General features: G+C 40.5%; 1 protein-coding gene across 2 annotated transcripts in view; it reads left to right on the top strand.

The window, feature by feature from the left end:
* LOC138267955 (uncharacterized) overlaps positions 1-25,522 on the top strand; it is a 1,270,490-nt gene that overhangs the window by 650,904 nt on the left and 594,064 nt on the right. The gene's annotated exons all lie outside the window — the stretch shown is intronic.

The following is a 25,522-nucleotide window of genomic DNA, read 5'->3' as shown; positions in this document are numbered from 1 at the left end:
GGTGACACCTGTCGCTCCAATCCGGGTTTTGCTCCGGCTAACTAGCAGTGCCTCACCTCTACCCAAGGGCAGGGATGACTAGGCAGCCGAGCGCATGACATCATTGGTTTCTCAGGGAAGCCATGGTCACTCAGGTCTCATCCGTTTCTCTCAGTTTCCTTAGTCTCATATATAAATGACAAATGGAGGCAGTATATGTTTCAATAATAATTTTAATAAAATGACTGCATCTTAGATAGCAAAGCATGAGCTGCAATAACCAGGATGACACAGCATAACAGTATTAAAATTGTGACGAGGAGAGTGAAGCATAGAAATAATGCTACCATATTGTCACTATGATCAATAGACTAACTCCTACCTAGGCTATGATAGAGCACAGCAAGTTAAGCTCTAATCCTGTCCTTCAGGTTCCCCTGGGAAGACATCATCCCCCATACCTGAGCAAAGGCTTGTGGTATGCGTTAGCATCTGTAGCGAAGTATTTGGCAATCAGCATACAGTCGTGGTTCTCTGGCTGGAATCTCCCTTTAATGTGTAAGGGACAAGGAAGTGTTTTTATAACAACACAGCTGATGTTCTGAGAAAATTTCCCTACGTAAGGATGTGTGTTTTCTACGAATGTTGAAGACTAAACTTCTACCACGTTCAGCGGGAATGTACCATGCTGTAGCCTTGGAAGAAGCACAGAGTGAGCAAGAATGTCTTGTTTGAGAACAGAGTGCTGGCCTAGGAAAAAACAGCTAGATAAACAGAAAATAAAACAAGATCATAAAAGTGACTATTGCAACAATAAAATAAAGGCGAATAAAATATATCTAGGTTAGAGTGCACAGCGGCCTGACCTAGGGCCATATGTACGAACACTTTTTTCCATAGACACAGAATGGGTAAAAACCTTTCCTACATCTGGCCCCTAGTGTGGTAAAATAACCTGCATGGAGCTATAGCTAAAATGGCTACACAACAGTAGCAATACGAGGTAGTCTGTTCGAATTTGTGTCACAAAATATAGAAGTAGTCTTACATCCATTGGTAAAGAGTTTACCCTCATATCTGAAGGACACTACAGAGTTTCTACAACAAGTGTTTGATGTGAGTTGGGAAACTAATATGATCCTTATGACCTTGGATGTTACAGCTCTATATACCAGTATTCCACATGAAGATGGAGTAAGAGCAGCAGAACATTTTTTGAGGGAAAGACCCATAAGATTTTATAAGCATAGTAAAATGTTGATCACATTGATTAATTGGTGTTTAAAACACAATATTTTTTTCTTCAACAATTAAATCTTTGAACAAAGCTGTGGGACGGCGATGGGAACCTGTTTCGCCCCGTTATGCGGCCTATATATGGGTTGGTGGGAGGAACAGGTGCTCAATGTTAGATTCATGGAATGACTGCATAAATATGTGGCTGAGATACATCGATGATATCTTTGTTATATGGAAAGGTGATGTGGAAAGTGCAACACATTTTATTCAATATATATATTAATGTAAATGATTTGAATTTGAAATTCACAGGCAATATACATACACAAGAGATAAATTTTTAGATGTTAAAATTAGGATAGAAAATGGGAAAATGGAAACCACAGTACATAGAAAGCCTACTGCAGGGAATAGTATATTGCATGCAGCCAGCTTTCATCCTCATCTGTTGAAGGAGAGCATCCCGCTAGGGGAGCTATTAACAGCTAAGAGAATTTGTAGCACTGAATGAGATTTTGGGTCAGTACAACAAGATATAATGATGAGACTGAAAATGAGAGGCTATTTTGATGCAACATTGGAAGTTGCCAAAAGAAAAGTGAAGTCACATCCTAGAGATTCCCTTTTATTTAATGTACAAGAAAAAGAAAGGAAAAGGGTAAGATAGGAAAAGGAACTCACAGATTCATAACGACATATAACACTGCACATATGAAAATTAGAAGGATATTGTGAAAGCATTGGCACGTGTTGAAAAGTGATCCTGTTATGGATACACAAATATCGAATAAGCCTCAGTTGACATGTAGGAAGAGTAAATCTATGAGAGATGTACTGTTAAAGAGTGACATTAGAAAACAAGAAATAGATAATACTTGGTTGAAACAACAGGTGAGAGTATCAAGTCATTGGTGATGGGACATAAAACGGTCCATAAGATTTCGGGACGATAAACATGCAAAAGTGATTTCGTAATATATATTTTAAGGTGTAGTTGTCCCAAGATGTATGTAGGAAGCACCAAAGTACAGGCACATAAACGGATTCTACAACATTTGAGAGCTATTCAAAATGAGGATGAAACATATCCAGTTGCTCGCCATATTCATGAAAGACATAATGGAAAGGTGGATGAAATAAAATACAGCATGATTGATGGAATAGCCAAAGATATTAGGGGAGGAAATAGAGAGAAAAAAACTTTGGAATCAAGATATATATTAATTGTAGATACTAAAGAGCCCAAAAGATTAAATAGTAGTGAGGAACTGTACATACATGTGTAATGATAATTACATAAGATTAAAAGAAGTGAGAAGAAGGTAAGGGAATTAAGTTAAAGTGTTAAGGTGATAGATGCCGGTTTTGACAATGGACACAATGTCATATATGTCCTTAGAAATGAGTGTAAATAACCAGGAAGTACGTTTTATGATTCAGAAAATAAAATGTATGGGTAAGTCACATGATATGAAGTTTAAGGTAATTTTCAAATAAATATCAAGAATGTTGACGATAAAATTGTATTATTGATATTAGAAAGGAATCAATGAATTTTGGATAAAAATAAGTAAAAGAAATATAGGATAAAGTATCAAGTTCACATGTACATTGAGATTATGATTGAATTAACATGAATATTGTGTAACTATCAATATTGTTATGTTGTTCTGTTTAGGTGGTTTTACGAACAATATTATAGTTGTGGTAAAACAATTCAAACATTATGAAAAATAATGTGAAAGTTGCTAATATTGTCTTAATGATTGTAGAGACTGGCAAATCCGAAGATATGTATAAGAAAGTAAAAAAGAATGATGTTATTGAAATGAACTGATCATGTGATTAATAAAGGAAATCCAATATGGCGACCGCTAGGTTGACAAAAGCAGAAATGCCGAAACGCGTTCCTTTGCCTGTCAATAACATTGATTTTTAAGAATCTTTTCGGTTGTGGAGTGCCGAATCCTTTTTGAAGAGAAAAGGCAAGTGGGAATATTTAGACGCGGTGGCACACGTCCAACATCGGCACCACCGGCGCTTAGGTGTAGAAAAGTTACGCTGTATGAAGTGACTATATATATATCTATATCTATATATATAGTAATAAATGAAAAATATTTTAAAAATTAAGGTAATGTATATTTATGAATTATGTTAATGTATATACATGTGTGTGTGTGTGTGTATATATATATATATATATATAAATATTACAAACACCAATAAATATGTGTTTAAAGAATAATATATTTATGTATATTATAAAATAATGGAATTTATTTAATTTACATTATATTAAATTTATATATTAAAATATTTAACATTTACTACTTTAACCTCCATTTATATTAAAAAACAACATTAGTTTGGGCAATATGAGTGTTAGTGATATTTGTTTCCTGCTATTTTGGTACTTACCATTAGAGGTATATGAATACAATATTGTGGTCAGTAATATTTTTGACACCATATTTTTGTCAATATATTGTTTACCACACTATTGTGTCAGTGATTCAATGTGATTGTAAGTGGCACAGGTAGTGAATGGCACAAAACTAAACTGTATGATGGCCATCAATGACAGGAAGTTCCTCCAAAGGACAACAATTTTGATCTCAGCTGATTGGTTCACTTTCTGAGTGATGGGCCCAACCATTCAAAATGTAGCCTTCTGGCTGCATATGACCATTACCCTCAAGTCAGTGCTAGAGCCTAAAACCTGAAGATGGATAATTAACTATTTCCCAAACCTCAGCCATTCAGACATTCCAAATACAGCTTACTGATGCCCCTCACTATTGTGAAAGCTTTTTGAAGACAGAGATTTAGGACACATGCTTGCCTGCCAGAATCTGTCACCTGCTCATAGATGCAGCTGATGATGGACCACTGCCTAATCCCTCCTAGTAGCCGGTGCTCAGGGCGATTCCATGGCTGGTCGTAGACCTGGAGGTGCCACCAATAGAACCATTGCTGCAGTGTGTGAATACAGGAAGAAGAGGGAAAGCAAAAAGATAAATTGCTTTACTTAATATGGTTGTGTCACTGAAAAACATTTGTGTGCCTTTGTACATCTATTCATGTGTGTATGTGCCTTTGGGTGCCTATGCCAGTGGGTGTGTGTGTGTGTTTGTGTGTCTATGCCAGTGAGCTTGAGGGTCTGCATGTTCCTCTTTGGGTTTCTGTTCATACGTCTGTTTATATCTGTGTGTATGCATGTATGAGGTATAACCACATTGGGGAATAAAAATAAAAATGGCGGTTTCAACACTTTGGTCTTTTATCTTTTGTGAAAAAAGTATTACAGAAATTTGCACCGTGGAGTGACAGCTGGCCCTGTAAGTTTGGTGATGTTTATGAAATCAGGGCTGACTGTTCTCACCACAATTTTGGCCTTGAATGTTCTGCCAACTGAGTGTAGGCAGAATTGATGTTCACATGATGGCAAGGTGATGTTCTTCATGAGTGTTCATAATAGCTGACTGTTTTTGTCTGCCACATGCTCTAGATTTACATAACATGAATTTCATCTCTTCGTCCGTCCCTTCTATATGAAAATATGTTTGCACATTGGCATGATTTATTGGGTATTCGCTTCTTTGTGCAACAGCCTGTTTTGTCTGGAATGCACACCTGAATGTAATCCGAGCAGAGGCTACTCTGCTGAACTTTCTAAAGGCCCTGAAGATCTGGCTCTTCACCAGGGCTACAGGGTATTGTGACACTACCAAACTAAATGCATTCTTGTCTTGGTAGTTGGGTCTAAGGGCTCGCAGTTGGATCTGCTTTGTCTTTGTTGATTTTTCTGTTTGTCCTGATTTCACAAAGGGATTTAAAGCTGTTCATTTCTTTGAACGGGAACTTAAAAATATAGTGACTGGCCTACCAAAAAAGTAGTCAGTCTGCACCCAACTGAGTTCTTCTTGGATGAATGCAAATTTACTACATTTTGGAATTCACTAACATTGGTAGTAGTGGGCTTGAAAGCTGTGCCAGCCTCAGGTTTACGGGCATACAACTGGCAGTCAAATATCAAAACAGCAATAGGACAAATACTTGCAAATAGTCCAACGACTAGCAATCACTGAGTACCATTCAAACCCATTATTTTTCTCCCACTGCGGAACTCTAGACATAAGGATGTAGGAAAGGCAGAGTGGTGGAGGACTTTGCCAGAAACCTTGTCTTTACTCCACCAGCCAGAGTGAGGGATGTCCACTAGCCTAATAGACATGGGCGTTCTCACAGATTTTTTCGGGGGGTGGGAGGTGGTCCGTGGCATCCTGGTTTCATAGCTGCGAAGGTTTCAGATTGCATGTGTGTGACATTTTCATAATTTCAGTGTAGTTATGAGTGACATTTAACGGCTGAGTACCACTTTCTCCTGAGCAAAATCAAGCAATGAAGAGGAGGGAAATATATAAATATCAGAAACTACACCCATTTGACCAACGAAAATCTCTAAGAAAATCTTAAAACAGCTGCAAAATACCATAAATGGAAGGGCACTAACCTATTGCCCAGTTTAGTTAGGTGCATTATCATGACGCGCTGAGTAAATTAAATAAGGATTAGAGAGGGTACTAGTGGCACTTAGTAGTCTGTAGCGAGCACTGCAATGAGAAGGTACTGGATTTATTTTGCACCCCACATGCACTACAGCACTACAGTCAGCAAGCGTTAAGCCGCCCCATCTACTTGGCCCCAGTATTCTTATGAGCAGCTTCAACATAGTTCTGGAACACTCATAGGCCTGGTCGGGTAGGAGGCCCACTGCACAGGTGCTAACGTAACCTTGCCCATGTGTCAGGAGCACTCTTATGGCTGTTTTGACCAGCGGAGATGGCTCCCACTAAGTGTCACTATCAGGAAGCTAATTGGAAAGAACAGAGCTATTCACAACAAGGCAGGGAATTAGAGATATCCCGCTTTGCTTTCTCTTTCTCTTGTTTGCTTGACAAATTACCTATCATGCCGTAATACGGGAACTTTACTTGAACTGCGTTACCCTAATGTGATCTGTGGCACTTGGCAGGACTGCGAGCTGTTTGTGGCGGGGGCCACAGCCGTACTAGTGCAGGCAGCATAACACTATGGCCGCCGTAGTGTTATGCTTCACTGCGAGCCTGCACACCAGGCTGTACCTAAATCCAAGGGGAGGCAAGCGTCACCTCCCCTTGAACCAACCAGTGGACGCCCGTGCTTGTAGACATCTCTACATTGGCAGGAACCATAGTCATGGTGGTTGCTGTCAATGTAGGAAAGGTTTGACAGATGTCTCCATCAAAGATGACGCTGGCCATCAAACTTTACCAAAGTTTTTTATTTTTCAAAAATAAACTTCTAAAGTGGGATGAGGGGGTCACTTTTCTTTCTTTCTTTTTTTTTTTTTTTAAACTTTTTTTTACTTTTCCTCAACACTAAGATATACCTGGCAGTGATGGACAGTTTGAATAAAAGCGATCCAGCTAGCCATACACTTTAAATAGGGCACTTAGCTTTCATTCATCTGACTGCTCTACTTCGTCAGGCCGTCTGAGTACGTTTTACACTGATGGAGTAAATTGTACTCAAAAAGCGTCCCTCCGACCCAAAATAGGACAGGCAGAGTTCATTTTGGCGGCCACGGTACACTACTCCTGTTGCAACTGAGTACCCTGTCTGCTAAACTCCAAATAAGCCCCAGAGGCACACTAGTGCAAATCAGTAGTAACCCTGCTCATCTCGAACAGTCGCCATCCGACATATTCTCTCTACCCTCTGCTATTTAATTTGAAAATTTGAGAGTCACCCCCTCCCTCTTATCCCCCCCATCTCACTGACTAAGCTATGATGTCCCTTCACAAAATAACGTAGATGGCTCGGTTTATTAAATCAGTTGGGGCTTGTCGACAATGCCCAGGTCCTTGTCAGTGTGCTAGGCCTACGAATAATAAATAATTCACAGAGTCTCACAATTGAGGTACACCGTCAAAGCCTGCCTTTCCTCGCAGGTTTTACTCCACCCAACGCATGCCAGGAAGAGTCCTTTCACCACGAGGCTCTTAAAGGCATAACGCTTGAGTGGTAACAATAAAGGATCATATGTGGCCGTGGCTTTGTTGGTAGTCCGTGGGCCTTATAGAACAGCTCTCTCCTATCCATAAATGTTCAGTAAGAATTTAGGACATCCAGCCATGTGTAATTATCCGAAAGAGAACGCAATGTTTTTGGACTTAGGGTTTGAAATTACGTTACAGGTTTGCCAAGATCTAAAGTGAAGCTGGTGGCTTTTCTTGCCAGGGCGTTGTCCGAAACTATTTTTACCCTACAGATTAGAGGCCGAAAGTGTTACCACAATAAGATGTGCTGTATGTCTGCGGGAAGCTTTTCCCACTAACCAGCGGGTTTTAGTTACAGAAGGCTTCCAGTTTCATCTAAAAATATCCATTGGGTCTGTTTAAACTCGGAACACGTGTAAAGTGTTACAGCCTGAGGCACAAAGTTTCACTTATTCTGCTCTTCAGTTTAGACCAGTAAGTCACTTTACTCCCAAGTACGCAAATCGGACCCTTATCGATCATCACTTTGTATTGTTGGTGGGTGACACTCAGTTGCTCATTAGCAGTACTTAATTGGTGCTGGTGGTTGCAGGTGGTGTGCACTGACACTTATTTTTGGGTGCTTGGATTTATAACTCCTCACCAGACTTTCACTCAAACTAAGAGAAAGAAAGACAGATAAAGTAGAGAAGGGAGACGAAAGAGAAGGGGAAAGATGAAAAGGAACCTTCGAGAGTGAGATAGGAAGTGTAGAGCGATGGAACAAAGAGGCATGAGACGGAATAAAAACTAGACAGACAAGTATAATTGTGTTCTTAACAGTCATTTGAGGCCAAAAAATATTGATAGTGTTTTAAAACCACCTATTGTAAGGCTGGAACCCTTTCAGAGGGTTTTCAACAGTTCATTATTCCTTATCTGACAATGAAAGTGAGCTACATTATAATTTAGATTGTCAGACCATCTTTGGAAAATACCGCTGGCTCATTGCTTTCGTGATGGCCTTGACTCACAAAACTGAAACCACTGTTTTGTGCTTTGTATATCTGTGTTGCTTCTGTGTCTTTTGTTCTATCTACCTCTGTTATCTGAAGCACCCTGCTACCTATTCGGATCTGGTTTACGCTATCTAAAACTTCCACAAAATAAACATTATTGTCATTTACATATTGAAATAACTCATTTTGTGTGGCCAGTTTGGCTGTCTTCCTATTTTCATAAGCATCTTGCATATTAACTAGAGGAAGTTCAAAGGAATGTGCTCAAACGAGCCCACAGCAAACTTTGGCAATCCTAATTCAATAAGTAACATTTTAGTTAACTTTTTATTCATAGAAAATATATTTCCTTGAAAAGTAGGAAACGTTTATCTTCATAATAGCTAGTGATAATGCGGAATATTGGTGCACTTTGCCACAACTGCTGTCCCACTTATAACTGGAGAATTCAGTGAAACTTTAGAAATGCAGATATTTGTGAGGAAAGATGTACAAATGTATGCGAACATTCACAGACATATTACTGTATGTCTGATGACTTCCACTGCTCTCCAGACCAGTGGAATTGAATGCCCACGTTTACTCAGCAAAGGAGAGATTAAGAGCCGAATTACATTTTTCGTAATAAGTTATACATTTTGTTACTAAATTATTGCAATTCATTTTACTTTTATATATTGTCAAACTACATTGGTGCCTGAAACATAGGAAGTAAATGACTTCTACAAGAAAAGAGGAAGTAAGACAAAGGGCCTGATTCTAACTTTGGAGGACGGTGTTAAACCGTCCCAAAAGTGGCGGATATACCACCTACCGTATTACGAGTTCCATAGGATATAATGGACTCGTAATACGGTAGGTGGTATATCCGCCACTTTTGGGACGGTTTAACACCGTCCTCCAAAGTTAGAATCAGGCCCAAAGTGTTCCTGATTTTAATTTTGCAATTCTGAAAACAACAGTGTTTGACAAGTTGTGAGGATTTGAGTGCACTATACCAGTGGTTCCCAACCTGTGGTCCGGGGACCCCTGGGGGGTCCGCGAAACCTCCTCAGGGGGTCCGCAACTGCTTAGAAAATTAAATAATATTAACAGATTAGGTCCACAGCTTTTAGCAATGATTCAGTGGGAGGTCCCCGGATTCCCATAATGATTCAGTGGGGGTCCCCAGGTTCCAGTAAGGATAAGGTGCAGGTCCACAGAAGTCAAAAGGTTAGGAACCACTGTATTTTATGATATGGCTGGGTAGCCCTATTGTGCAGTACATTCTCAAATACCATCTTGGGTCCAGTCGGGTATGTTTAATTAACCTTAAGCTCAACCGTGGATAGCTGTGACTGCGAGCAGTAAGACATAGCAAAGGAACAATGTGTAAAGCATTTAACAGCACCAAACAACGAAACAAGAAAGTCACACTACACGAAAGAAACAAGACACCAATTTATAAAAAGATAGCTTATTTTCATTAATTGTTAGACCTTAATCAAGAGAATCCACCAGAGGGTTCTGGAGATACAGATTTTAGAAGCAATAAATAACTTTTAAATCAACTGCAAACAAGTACTGGCCAACAAAAAGTTTGGAAACTTTTTTTGAAAAGTTTAAAACAGTTAGTTTGACAACTCAAGTCCAAGTTGGGTGACCAAGTCCGACAGGACAGAGGTCTAGGGGGCAAGAATGGAGAGTTACCTGGAAGCAAGATCCAAACTTTCCAAGATGACCGCCATAAATGACAATGGAGTGGTCCTGTGCGGAGAAAGCCAAGGTTAAAGATGGTCAAGGATGCTCTTAATGCAGTGCGGTCCACTAGATGATGACTGGTCGAGTCCTCTGTCCACAGGTGAGTGGGGTTGACTCTGTTCACAGATCTTGGGGTCCCATGAAGTCCTCTTTGCAGTGTGCTAAGGGCTGCAGATGTAGACCTTGCGCTCCTGCAACACAGTGGTCACAATATAAATCTTTGGGGAAGGCTTGTGTCCGCCTTGGGTGACTAATCTAGTCATAACCAACACTCATGAGCCCAGCAGAAACAGGTACACCCTTTGGCTATCTCCGAATTGTCCCTTGGGGTGCCTGGCCTCTGGTAGCGGTAAAACATCTGCGGTGGCTACCGGAGATGCGACTTGGTCTCTTCCAGCTTTAATGTATCTGTTGCCATTCTGAAGGACTAGCCAACTGACCCTTGGAGCCTATGCTTCGGACTGGGGCTGGCAAATCAACTTTTCCCCACGCCAGGCACACAGACCCGGGGCCAAACTCAGCTAGCCAAAAGTGCAGCTGGTGCAGTCGCTCCGGTGTCACACCCTCTCTTTGTCTGCTTCGAACTGGTGCAAAGTGGTAATCTTCTCGTCCTCCCTCCAGGTCCAGCGAGTACTGAGGCTCACCATGCTATGGGTGCCAGTGGTGCTATATTTATCCCAGGAAAGTGCCCAGAGGGAATCACACAGTCACTAGCAAATGGGCTACTGGGTCCCCCCCCACCTAATGACGACGTTCCCGTGATGTGTGGCATCTGGCTACCCCAGAATGCCACATTCTTGTCCCTTTCAAGATGGTACGACCCTTCCTCAGTGAAGTGGAGAAAGGTAGCCCACCCTAGAGGTATGGCTACTTAAGGGCAAAAAGCCCACAGTAAAACCGGTTTAGGGGCAAGTTTGCCCTCTCTGGCCTTGCCTCCAAGCTGTCTACAGAAACAAAAGGGATTCCGTTCAGGGATGTTGGGCCAGGCGGCCCATCAAAGGCGTCTTTCCCTTTGATGGTCGCCTCTGGGCTAACCCACAGAGTGGCCATCCAAGCAGAGAGGTGACACCTAAATGCTGCGGCACTGCCCTTTATTCCTGAGCCTGGGAGCCATTCACTCATCTCCCCAGGTGGTCAGAAACCTTCCTGAGTGTGGCTGCTGGACAATCCGAGCACAGAGGAACAGCCTTCTAAAAGCTGCTCACCGTTAATAGTGACTTTAATTATGAACTGGGCATCTTGTTGCAATCAATGCCACAATTAATTTGATACCTGACATGACCCAGTTTGGTAGATCCCATCAAAAGTTAGCTGTGTGAGGATGCAGTACTGTAACCCTGTATTAGCCAATGGGGCTACCAATTTTACCTGCAGCAACACAATAATTTGGACGTGTTTCTATCAAGACATATCAAAAAACATATGGCTTACTTAACAAAATATTTCTCCCTGCCATAGAACTTGATAGGCTTGCCTTAGTGAAGACATACATATAATGTTAAGGGAAAGGGTGGCTTTGCAATAGGTCTCAATGACAAATTCGAACTGCCTTTCCAGTCTCCAGTGGCAGGCTGGGAGCCATTTTGTACCTTGTCACACAAAAGTGGCACAAAGAGTAGTGCAGCTTAGAGTGGACACTCTGTCTTATATGCCCTGGGTAGCATATATTAGGGACTTACAAGTAAGTCAGGTCTTGCAAATTTGGTGCATCCAATTCAACATGCAATTTGTATAGGAGTAAAACACTGGCACTGAGGTCTGGTCGAAAAACCAGTAGCAGCACTCCAAAAATACAATATGAGCAAAGTATAACAAAAAAGACACACAGGACTGTGTACCTTATAAAGGTGTGGGGTGACTGTTGAAGGTAACAGGAGAAGGCTGAAGATCACACCTGGAACTCATAAGTATATTTGATTATATTACCAAACAGTTGGAGAAGCAAATACGATTTGTGCTCATAGGTCTTTCAAAACGGAACCGACTGGTAAAATTGAATTCAATTGATTATTTGTATTCTGCACAGTATCAGCGCAACTTCTTCCAGATCAAATCATAAAAGCAAGCCACAGTTTCTCACAGTTCACCAAAATATTATTAATAGTTATCATAATTCAGTAATCCTAACTAATTTAAATGCAATGGTTGGCTAGAATAGCTTATGCATCACAGTTCACTGAGAAGTTCCAGTCTGTTTCATAAAGACACTTAATATAACCAGAAATGGATTTAATTGCCCAGGTAGCCCTGAAAGACATCACTGTAACCAAATTTGGCAACGAGTGCACAATAGTGCATTTAAGTCCACCAAGCTATTAATGAAATCACTGTACTCACAAGAGATTCTGGCACAGTGAAGGACTAAGAAAACAGAGAAGGGAACTGCCCCAAGAATTGTGCGCATGGAATGATGAAAGTGCTGTGCCTTGTGGTGGGATCATTTTGTGGAGCTGCAGAATAGTCTCTAACAGTTTGCCATCATTTTTAGAGGTGACATTGTTAACGCGGAGAAACCCTAGCTATATTTTTAGTCACGAAGGACTAAATAGTGGATTTCACACACTAGGTCAATGAACCAAATCGGTTTTGAATATATGTCAATCTAAATACGCCATAACCATCACATACAGCATATGGTAATCAATTCAACCTCAATAACCACACCAGTTTATTAAGAAGTTAATCAATTTTTTCCTTATATTAAGAACGCTAAGGTCACAAACATAATTCTCAAACCCAAATGATGCATATAGAGAAACAATAAAGGCTGATTTGAACGCCGAATATATCTAAGTTTAATCAACGCAAAAAGACAGATTATCTCAATGGTTAGCACACAAAACCATAGTAGAAGAATCTGAGTGAGAGAATCTGAATACATCTGAATAATGATACGTCAGAAAATATCAAAGACAATTCATGAGCATGTGAGCAACACCTCACTAACCACTAATTAGCATTGACATGTTGGGCTTCATGTAAAGTTTAGTAACACAAATTTAGTAAACATCTAACAATGGCGCTATCAAAAAATTAGCAGCAGTAAATAAACTTTTGCAGCTGGTACCTGAAAAACAACAATGATTGGATAAAGTATGAGGTGAGAAAGTTATGACCAATCAGAACATTAACAGATATAAAAATTATACAATAAGTTTACTCCAAGCTCTTCTATTTGCTGTTATTCCATTGATGAAATCTAAACGAATACATTAGTATCCTGTACTTCCTCTTCTTCAGCCTCATCTGTGGATCCATTGTTTCCGCTACATCGGAATACAAAGTCACAGGAAAAACTATTACAAAATATGTTACCACACCATTTCTTTTACCTCAAAGAAAGACATACAAGTTAGAAACATATCTTCAAACAATGAAGTCAGTCAAACTATGGAACACACTAGAAACATTTTATACAGCTTGCATTGTACAGTGACCTTGCATCTGCTTCTACTTCAGTCCAACAGAGGCCACAAAATACATATTTATATCTAAGATTTATTTTAGTTAAGAAACACACTCTCTTGTAAAGGCAAAATAATTTCATCAGCTTGAGGTAGCATAGACAAAATATAGGCCTTACATATGATGGTGGCCATTCAGTTAGTCACAATTTTCGTAAACACAATGTTATTATTAAATTAATTCACACATTAATCTGTAAGTATAATTACGCATTGACTCAACATTTTATCAAGAAAATCTCAGCTCTCACAATCCCTCCTCTGATGACTATATATGTTATCACACAAAAACCCCAAATGTATTTATTTCATTTCAAAATTTAGAATCTTGATTTATTCACTTTTTTTAGACATTTTCTTTCTCCTTGAATTTCTCCCACAAACTCTTTCCATTTGAACATCTACCCGCCTCCGATTCTTATCAAATCTTCTTCTTTTGATTATTTGAAATATTCTATATATTTCCCAAAATCCAATTAAACAAAACACAATAATTGAAATCCATTTCACTAATTTTAATATAATACCTTCCCCCAAGTTGCCAAGCCGATTTCCCACTGAAACAATTCCTTTGCCAGCTTTTTCTCAAATAGTAATTTCAGTTAATTCTTGTAGGTCTGTTTTATCTTTTGTTAAGTTATTAATCAAACCTCTTACTAATTTACTATTGTCCGGTATGTATGAACAACAGTGACGCAGACAAAGTAATTTGCAAACTCCGCCCTCTTTTGCTAAGAGAATGTCTAACACAAGGCCGTTCTGAAGAGCCATAGCTCTTGTAGCAGCCATTTCATTATCCTAGAGGAGTATAGCACCTGAATAGTCCATTAACATGTTATCCACAACTGTAGACAACTTCTGTATTTTTATTGAATTCAGAACAACTCCCACTGAAGGTATAATTGCTCCAAATATGTCTAACACAATGCCAGAAACTGATTCTCGCTTGTTTCTCGTTTGAATTTCAGTAAATTTAGGAAACTTACTTAAGTCTTCCAGCTGGTACATTTTTGGAAAGACTATTCCCACATAACATGTGCCATACCATCCTGTGGGCAGACGATAATAAGCATTCTTCCCACAAATATAATATACTCCAGGCAACGGAGGATCTTGACCATTTAGCATAAAATTCCATTTACTCTAAAACAAAAACACATGTCTACATTCACTAGTACCACATATATTCTATCCAAGTAACTTTGTATACTATGTATACAAAGCTTCCCGACATCTTGTGCATCTAATGCTAACTTCCCTTGTCTATTGATATCAGTGTAAGCATGATCAATCCCAGGTCTACAGTAAACTATTCTCTTATCTATCTTAGCTTTGATTGCTCTTCTCCTGTCTTCTGTGTTATCTAGAAACCTATTTTCCACAGGTGAAAGTAAACAGGTGAGGTTATTGCGTTGCGCGAAAGCAGTTCCAAATGTTAATGTAGGTTCAAAGAAACCCTTTACTATCTCAATGTTGTGATCACTAGCTATCTTACTAGGATCCTTAATAATAGGCACAAAATAAAACACAGCATCCATATTCAAATAAAAATATTGAATATATTCTTGGTTATAAAATCGTGTTAGTAAAAGACTACAACTTATAGCATAAGTAAGCAGTAAACTATGATAAGCAGTTCCCTCCTCAACGGAGGCTGGAATCTGCGTACAGACATAACAATCTCTCACATCCATTACATCAACATACTCACGCAATAAGCAATAGAAAACATTAGAAGAAAGTTATTTCTCTTCGTGTAGGTATTCATCATCTATGTTAAACCTATCTATTGCTGAAAGAGTAGTAGTTGACTCTGAGGATCTAACAGTTGTGAATGTTTCTATAGTATGGTTGGCTCCACTCGTCTCAAAAACAAACACACTCACAATCAATAACAAACAGACTATTACACAAACAATTGCCAAACCAATACCTATAAATTTACAGCGACCATTTTTAGTGTGTTGATTACTAAATTTCCCCATGATCAGTAAAGAATCAAAAAGTAGAAGGAAACAAAATTATAACTACGCAGCAAAAATCAAAACAAAACAAAAATAAACATTTCAAAAATCTTCAACTTTCAATCTCTCCTAATTTAGTTTTTTCAAAAGTTCAGTCACATTATCAGGATTCTTCTTCTCAAAGTTCAGTAAAAATTTGTCAAATCAGTTTAGCAGCTTGTCAAATCATGTTATCAAAGTCTCTTTAGGTACAACTTCATCAGAGTCTTTTCATTTACTTCTCAAAAATTCAGCATCAGTTTTCCCTTTTCTCTTCATGTACCAAAATTTAAACTTGGAATGTCTCTGTCAAAACAAAAATTCAAAAACTCTTCTTGCCATTCATTAGTAATTACATACACCCATTCATGACCAGAATATTTTCGATTTTCAACTCTTTCTTTTCACTCTTTGACTACTACCAGCTTCTTCTTCATTGTGATCTTCTTCATTTAACACATTTTCTTCCTGAATTGGTGGACCCTTCTTTATGTTTACTGCTTCTGAGCTTTTCTCTGGCCAATTGTCACCTTTCAAAGGCCTTCTTGTTAATACTCTTTTCAGAATTGAACTCAAACTCTTCTCTTTTGACGTTCTTGCAGCTGGTTCAGGAGAAGTCAAACCCTCTTGGCTTGGATCTGTTTCAACTCCCTTTCTGTTGTGGTCAGTCACTTGTTCAGTCTGGTTCATCAGACCACCTGAGGACACCCTTCTCTGAGCAGTGTTTCTCTCGACCGGTATTCTCTCTCGTTCTCCTTGGACCGGTTCTTTTACCTCTCCATTTGTGGATGATTCACCTTCCTCTTCCAGTATACTCTCCACTTCGTCTGATACAGGACTAGGTAAATCAATTGGAAACCTTCCAAGTGCAGTCTCCAGCTCTTCTCTTTCTCTCTCTTGCTCTGGAATACGTTTAGCTGCAGGTAATCTCAACAGCTCTTCTTCTTGCTCTGTTGGATTGTTCACCTTCCGAGTGTGGCTTGCATGTATCCAGTTCGCAAGTCCTGCACACTTCAGAGCTGTGGTTGTGATTAATATCACCGGTAAGGTCCTTTCCACCTTGGCTCAGAGCACAACTTCCTCACATGCTTATGAATGATGACCCAATCACATGCCTTCAGGTTGTGTCCTTGGCCTTGAGATTGTTGAAGTGTGGTTGCTTCCACTTGATGTGAAAAAGATCAAACCACATCAGCTAGGCCTTTGCAGTAGTCTAACACCATGTCATCTGTAATATTTATAAGAGCATTTGCAGGTACTGCTGGTAGTCTCATAGCTCTACCTATGAGGATTTCATGGGGCGACAATCCTGTTTTCTTGTCAGGAGTACTTCTCATTGACATAAGAACCAACGGCAAAGCATCTGGCCATTTCAAGTTTGTAGATGTACACATCTTTGTCAGTCTGGACTTTGGAGTTTCATTCATCTGCTCTACCAGTCCTGAGGCTTGTGGGTGGAAACTGCAATGGAGTTTCTGCTCAATGTTTAAAGCTAAACATAGCAACTTAATCACTTCATTGTTGATGTGGCTTCCTCTATCTGAGTCCAAAGAAACCGAGAAACTGAAATGTGGAATTAAGTCTCTAGCAGTAATTTTGCTACTGTGAGTCTATCACTTCTCCTTGTAGGGTAAGCCTCAGTCCAGTGACGGAAAATACACATAATCACCAACACATACTTCAAAACAGCACATGCAGGTATCTCAGTGAAATCCATTTGCATTCTGCTAAATGGTCCTCCTGCCATGCATATATGCCCCATATTGACTACCGTCCCTTTGCCAACATTCATTTGCTGACAAACAATGCATCTATGGCAAACTGCTTCGGCAACTTATCTAAATTTTGGATTAAACCAGTCTTGCTTAAAACTTCAAACCAAGGCATCTCTCCCTATATGTGCTTGAACATGATAGTATCTAGCAATTTGAGTCAGTAGAATGTTTGGCAGAACTACCTTTCCTTCTTCTGTCAACCAGACATCATCCTCCCTCTGGACACTTTTAAGTTTTATCCAATCCTTCCGCTCTTCTTTAGAAACACTGTCTTGTAGAGCCTTCAGGTCTTCCAAAGTATCAATAATTTGCATAGTAAAATTTGTATACACTTCATCATTTTCAGATAACAATTTCCTTTGAAAGATATGCCATTCAGGGCACAAAACTTTGCAACCTGATCTCCATATGTATTTTCCAATAACACATAATCTTGTGATCTCTGATGTGCACTGCATTTCACCACAGCAATTTTCTCTTGGTTTTGAACAGCTTGTAACAACTTGTGCATTTTCTCGCCATTTCTTACTGGTGAACCAGAAGAAGTTAGGAAACCTCTCTGTGACCATATCTGGCGAAAGTCAATCACAATGCTGAATACATATCGACTATCTGTGTAAATTGTCACTTTCATCTGACTCAAAATTTGGCATGCTCTAGTGAGAGCCACCGTTTCTGCTACTTGTGCAGAAAACACTCCCAGAAGCCATGAAGCTTCCAGTTGCCCGTGATAGTACTCACTGCATATCCTGCTCTCAAAGTGCCCACATTATCTCTCAAGCAGGAACCATCAACAAAGGTAATTTGATCATTGTCTTCCAGGCTGGTGTCTCTAATATCTGCTCTGGGTTTTGTGTATAACTCTGTAATTTCCAAACAATCATTTTCAGTATCATCTAATTTATCTGAACCAACATTTTCTATTGGAAGTAAAGTTGCTGGGTTAAGCACTGTACATCTCTTAATTGTCACGTTAGGAGATCCCAAGATTGCTGTCTCATATCTGGTCAGCCTAGAACTGGTCAGATACTGTGTCTTTGAATGAGTCAACAGGATTTCTATTGAATGGGGAACCATCACAGTAAAAGGATAGCCCATAACAATATTCTCACTTTTAGCAATACTCTGCTCTACCGCTGCAACAGACTGCAAGCATCCTGGTAAGGCTGCTGCAACAGGATCCAAAGTAGCTGAAAAATATGCTACTGGGCGATTGACACCACCATGTGTTTGAGTCAAAACAGACAAAGAACATGCATCACGTTCATGACAAAACAACAGAAAACTCTTAGTGTAATCAGGCATACCTAAAGCTGGAGCTTGACACAAACTTTCTTTGAGATCAGTGAACACTTTCATACAAGTTGCATCCGTTATTATAGGATCGGAAACACCTTTATGAGGCAATCTCTGTAAGGGCTTCGAAATAATTGAGAAATTTGGAATCCACTGGCGACAATAACCAACTATTCCCAAGAACATCCTCACATCTTTTTTGTGTACTTTGTACTTTCATCTGCAAAATTGTCGCAACTCTCTCTGTCTAAATTCGCTTAGTTCCTTTCTCAATCAGATGACCCAAATACTTCACCTCTCTCTGAAAGTACTGCCATTTAGTAGGGGACACCTTATGACCTACACCAACAGTAGACTTTGCTCAAGAATTTATAACAAAAGAGATATCTACTGTTCTCATGAAGAGGCACGGAGAAAAATGCTTGACACAGGTCTAACACAGTAAACCATTCAGCATCACATGAGATCTGAAACATAGTCACAGCTGGATTTGGCACAATTGGACAACACTTAATCACAATATCATTTATTTTTCTCAAATCCTGTACAAGACAAATTTCCCCACACGGTTTCCTCAAACCCATAATTGGTGAATTGCATGGGCTACTCAACACCTCTCTCAAAATTCCTTTCTCCACAAACTGCTTTGTCAACGGGCTTACACCCTCGATTGCTTCAGTTGTCATCGGATATTGTGGAGTTTGTGGAAAAACCACATTCGGCTTCACTGCAACTCTGACTGGTTCTACTCCTTTGATCATCCCAATATCCTTTCCTGAAAGATCCCAGACTTTAGACTTAACAGTCTTCTGCAAATCAACTGGAAGATCTTTTATTTCAAAAACTGGAAAGAAACTAGTCAAAGGTGCTTCTTCAACCTCTGACTCATTGAAAATAATCGAAGGAAATTCCCCAGACACCAACTCATTGATGACAATAAGTGTTGTGTATTCATCATCACTGTTCGTCTGAATCTCAGTTCTCTTATCTGTGCAAGTAATTGAACGTCTTGTTTTGCACAACAGATCTCTACCCAAGAGTGACACTGGACTTGAGTCACAAACCACAACTTGTGCAAACCCTTAAAATTACCAATTTTAACTACAACTGGTTCTGTAATATGATTTGTCAAATGTCTGTTAGCAACTCCCACAATCTGAACTGTCCTCGTTGTCAGGGATAGATCTGAAACCTCTGCAGATCTCACTATTGAGTGTGTAGCTCCAGTATTAACCAGAAAAGAAACTTGGTGACCATGCACCTTTCCCTTGACTTAAGGACCTTCTGATCCACTTCTAATGATGCAGCCATCACATACTCCAACTCATCTGAACTATCCCACAGCCATACATTGTTTATTTCATCCTCATTATGTAAAGGAAATTGATTTACTGTATTGTCACTCTGGTTTAATTTCTGATTTGTGACCACCTGAGAAAGCATCACCTGTTGCTGATCCGTAGGACTCTGCAGTACTTGCAATTGTCTAGGCATTTGAATTTGTTGTGCAGGCACCATCAACACTTGTGGCTGTATCTGCTGTACGTGGGTAATTTGTACTTGTTGTACCTGCGGCTCTACATGTTGCACATGCTGAACTGGTTGTTGGAAACCCTACATTGGATTTACATAATTCTGGAAATTTTGAGTTTGACCCCTCATTCTCGGTCTTCTCATGCTCTGAAAAGTATTGATACCATTTGTCTGTTGAACAACGCCCCCCTGATTTAGCTTTGGGCACTGCCATTTCAAATGTCCAATTGCCCCGCAAATGTGACAAGGTAACATTCTTTTTCCCCGCTTCTCTACTTGCATTATCACAGAATTCAAATCCACACTTCGATTAACAATCGGAAGTGTCATTCCACCACATCCTCTACCTCTGCCTTGATTCTGAAACGTACCATTTCCCTGCAACTGCTGCTGAAAATGTTCTTGAATCCATGTCTGTGCAGCTTTAATCTGCATCACCATCGCTTTCTCTTTCAACTTTCTCTGTTTCAATTCAATCTCATCACTACAGTATTTTGCATACTGTAGCACTCCATCAATCGGTTTTGCTTGCCAACAAATCAAATGACTCTTAATCATCTGGCTAATCTTTGGACTCAATCCTTCAAAAAAACCTAAACACAAAATGAAGCATGTCTTTCGGCTCAATTGTTTCTGTACCAACTGTATTGTTTAAATGCTTTTAACAACCTTTCATAGTATGCATGAATCGATTCTTTCCCTTCCTGAGCTGTTCTATCTATGGGTTGCCAATGTTTTTCAACGAAATTCTCATCTTCAGGAGCTCAATGACCTTATAGTAATATTTCATTACTTCAGGAGATAGTGCACCTGTTTTCTGATCTCTTTGCAGTTCACATGTAGGCTAATCTGCACTCCTTTTATACTCAGTCCACAAATCTGCTGGAGCAACAATCTCAAAGAGAGTATTCAAGTCCTCCCACAGGCATTTCGCATGTTTCACAAACCTATCTGTCTGCTGATATTAGTCCACTGTTTTTTCTCTCAACCAGGGGTTATCATTTGTAAAAGACAAATTATCACTCCTGCTCCAAGGTACATGTACAAAATTCCCTCCTGGAGTCTCCTCATCGGCAACATTTTCACTGGTTCTTTTGTCTGTGTTTTATCTACAACAGGAGTATCTAAATCTTTCCTCTGCCTTTCTCTTTTTTTGACCCATCTGCCTTCCCATTTTTCGAATGCTCTCCAGATTTGCACTCTTTCAAGTAATTCTCTAAAATGTGTTTTCATCCCTGCAGACCTCATTGTTCAAAATCTTCATTCTCAAAATGTAATCTATAACTTCTCTTCCGGTTCTTTGTTTTTGTGAGATCTATTTCGTATTTGTCTGCTAATTCCTGTCATTGCAGATGCACTTCAGCTGCTCCCTCTGTAATTAATCAACACAAGTATCTCAACTGAACTTCAGTATATGATTCAAGTCTGTTTACTCTGCTTCCATTGATAATCTCTTTTTGTTTAAAATTTAATTTCCCTTACTTTGATCCTCTGGGACTTTTGAAACACTCCAATCTTCCAACCATTTTGTTATTTCTTGAGCAGTCAGACCCTTTAATAAAACATTATCACGCTGAACACTCTGTAATTGCTGCTGCATTGGACTCACACATTGGGTAGCTAATAATCTCCTCTCCTGGCCACTGCATGATCCCGTTATTTCAGAATTTCCAACAGGAGACAAATCTATTAAAGATCTTGACTTGTTTAAGGTTTGTCCTATAGATGACATTAACCCCATATTTCCATTCTGACCTTGAACTCCTTGATTCACTACACCCCTGTTGCCCCGGACATATAATGGCATCGGTGGATCAAATGTAGTTGGTACTAAAATCGCATCTGGGCTTCTGGTTTCTACATTCTGAGGCTGCATTATTCCCATATTCTGCATCTGTGTTAATAATATCGAAGTAGGTTCTTTCTGAATCAGTCTCAGCTCCTGTGGATTCTGACTCGAAGATAATACTAAATTAGTAGCTGTTTTCACAACCGGGACATCTGGATAAATCTCAGGAATATTAATCTCTGGTAGTTGTCTATTGTCTGTTGACTGATTAAAGCTACTCTGTATTGGTATTTGCCCTAAAGGACTAGTCTGTCCTGAGCTCTGTGAACTCTGTCCTAACTCTGGTGCATGTTAGGATTAACCTGTACAGAACTCTCAGTTGTGTTATGATCACTCTGAACTGATCTTTGTAACACTACAACTGATATCGGTGCAGTAGGATTTATACCACTAGTACTAGAACCTTCTTGAGCCACATATGGTCGTGGACGATGTCTCAAAATCTGTGTAATAAACTCATCATCGTCTGATTCATCATCATTAAACAAAACCCTTTTAGGCTCTTTTCATGTCTGCTCCTCAACTGTTGAAGAACTCTTTTTAGACTTCTTTGAAACCTTATTTGTCTCTTTCTTATTGCCCTTCGACATTGCTGGAAACAATCTAACACCTTGTAAGGTATTGAGTCCCCACAGTCTCTGCTCACTGTCCCATCTAGCCTCCACTAGTGACTTTTCTGCCCTTCTCATTCTTCTCTCAAATTTCAAAGATTGCTGCTGTCCAGCTGCTAGCTCCCAGATCGCTATAGCTTCGAACTGACCTGGTCTTGGTGGAGGTCTCAGACTATACATCTTCTGTCTCAGATTCTCGAAAATTATCAAATTAACTACCATTTTCAGGAAAAGCTAAACAACCTTTCTTCTTTTGAACTTAATCCAGTGTTTTAAATAAAGACATGCTCCAGTACCTTTCTCCTCAATTACGATATACCTTCTGGCAGACAAATTTCTCCTTCCCTTGCCAGAATATACTCATATCCTCGAAGAGCACTTTTTAGAGCCTTGAAAAACTTAATTTCCCACAAACTCTATTCCAAAAATCAATAATCAGGAAGTGACTACAATCCCACAATCCTCTTCGACACCCTTCTCGTCCAATTGCACTTCACAATTGTCCACCAATCCGTGTGCGACTGTAGGAAGCTGGCTCTGTAAATACTATATCAAAATGAGATATAGGGGGTTATTCTAACTTTGGAGGAGGTGTTAATCCGTCCCAAAAGTGACAGAAAAGTGACGGATTTACCACCAGCCGTATTACGAGTCCATTATATCCTATGGAACTCGTAATACGGCTGGTGGTATATCCGTCACTTTACCGTCACTTTTGGGACGGATTAACACTCCTCAAAAGTTAGAATAACCCCCATAGTGTGCACAGAGTCCAGGGGTTCCCCAGAGGCAATAATAGATAGTACTAATGTTCTATTTGTGGTAGTGTGATCAAGCAGTTAGGCTTATCAGAGGGTAGTGCTAAGCATTTGTTGTACACACACAAGCAATAGAAGAAACACACACTCAATGACTTAACTCCAGACCAATAGGTTTTTATATAGAAAAATATATTTTGTTAATTTATTTCTAGAACCACAAGATTCAGTTTGCAGGTAAGTACATAAAATATAAGGTACTTTGCATAGTAATACTTAGAACTTTGAATGAAGTCTACAATGTATACAGTTTTCTTTAAAATGGAAAAAAACTATTTTAAAAGTAGACAGTGCAATTTTCAACAGTTCCTGGGGGAAGAAAAGAGTGAACAGTGTAACAGGTAAGAACACGACTTACAGTTCCTATCTCCTGGTTTTAGGTAGTCCATCATTGGGGGTTCAAGTTAACCCCAAACACCCACCACCAGCAACACAGGGCCGGTCGGGTGCAGAGGTCAAAGAGGAACCAAATTAAAGTTGGCTCCTATGGAGACGGGGTACTCGGATCATGGTCAGCCAGCAGGTAATTACCCGCGACTCGGAGGGCAGACCAGGAAGGATTGAAGGAGCACTGGAGGGGCTCCAAGTAGGCACAAAACACACACCCTCAGTGGCACAGGGGCGGCCGGGTGCAAGCAGGATGTCTCGTTTGCAATGTAGATCAATGAAGAAACCCAGGGGTCACTCAGAGGCTGCAGGCAAGATCGGGGGGGGGTGTCTCGGGCACACCACTGGTCAGATAGGGAAGAAGGCTGCCTACTGGTCAATGCTGCACTGGGGGTCAAGTTCTTCAAGGACTCGGGGCTGCGGGTGCAGTGTGTCCTTTAGGCGCCGGATATCTTCGTCCGGAGCTCGTGGTAAGGGGGGTCCTCTAGATTCTCTCTGCAGGCGTCGTCGTGGGAGCTTGGAGGGGTCAACCCAGGGTGGGCTCTTGTTCCCAATCACCTGGGTACTCTTTCTTGCTGGGTGGACCACCTGGACACAGGACGTGGCCGTCGGGTGCACAGGGGCCAGGACTCATGCATCCAGAGTGAGGTGAGAGTCCTTGGTAGAAAGCTTTGTTGGGACAGAGCTGCTGTCCTCCAGAGTTCTTGGTCCTTTTGGGTGCAAGGCAGTCCTCTGGAGTTGGCAGAGGTCGCTGGGCCCGCTGGATGCGTCACTGTTCCTTTTGCAGGTTCTTTGAAGCAAGAGGCATGCCGGTAGGGCTGGGGCCAAAGCAGTTGTTGTCTTCCTCCTTCTCTGCTGGGGTTTCAGCTTATCAGTCCTTCTTCTTCTTTGTAGGTCGTCAGGAATCTAGTGAGTTGAGTTCAGGGAGGCCCTTAAATTCTAAATTTAGGGGCGTGTTAGGGTCAGGGGGCAGTAGCCAATGGCTACTGTCCCTGAGGGTGGCTGCACCCTCCTTGTGCCCACTTCCTTTGGGGAGGGGGGTACATTCCTATCTCTATTGGTCCTGATCCTCCAAAGCAAGATGGAGGATTTCTCAAGGAGGGGGTCACTTCAGCTCTGGACACCTTACGGGTGGTCCTGACTGAATGGGTGACTCCTCCTTGTTTTTTCAAATTTTCCCTCTGGACTTGCCACCAAAAGTGGGGCTGTGTCCGCGGGGGCAGGCATCTCCACTAGCAGGAGTGCCCTGGTGGCACTGTAATCTGAGGCTTGAGCCTTTGAGGCTTACCGCCAGGTGTTACAGTTCCTGCAGGGGGAGGTGTGAAGCACCTCCACCCAAGACAGGCTTTGTTTCTGACCACAGAATGCACAAAGGCACTCACCCCACGTGGTCAGAAAGTCATTTGAAGGTGGCAGGCTGGCACAGACTGGTCAGTCTTACACTAGCAGCTGGGCTAACATGCAGGGGCCATATCTAAGATGCCCTCTGTGTGCATTTTTCAATAAATCCCACACTGGCATCAGTGGGGGTTAATTGTGCTGCGAAGTTTGATACCAAACTTTCCAGTATTCAGTGAAGCCATTAGGGTGCTGTGGAGTTAATAATGACAAACTCCCAGACCATATACTTAATATGGCTACACTGCACTTACAGTGTCTAAGAATGGACTTAGACACTGTAGGGGCATATTGCTCATGCAGCTATGCCCTCACCTGTGGTGTAGTGCGCCCTGCCTTAGGGTTGTAAGGCCTGTTAGAGGTGTGACTTACCTATGCTACAAGCAGT

This window comes from Pleurodeles waltl, chromosome 12 (genome assembly GCF_031143425.1).
Source record: "Pleurodeles waltl isolate 20211129_DDA chromosome 12, aPleWal1.hap1.20221129, whole genome shotgun sequence".
Lineage (NCBI taxonomy): Eukaryota > Metazoa > Chordata > Amphibia > Caudata > Salamandridae > Pleurodeles > Pleurodeles waltl.
Note: the sequence above shows the minus strand (reverse complement) of the source record. Positions and strands in the feature narration are given on the sequence as shown.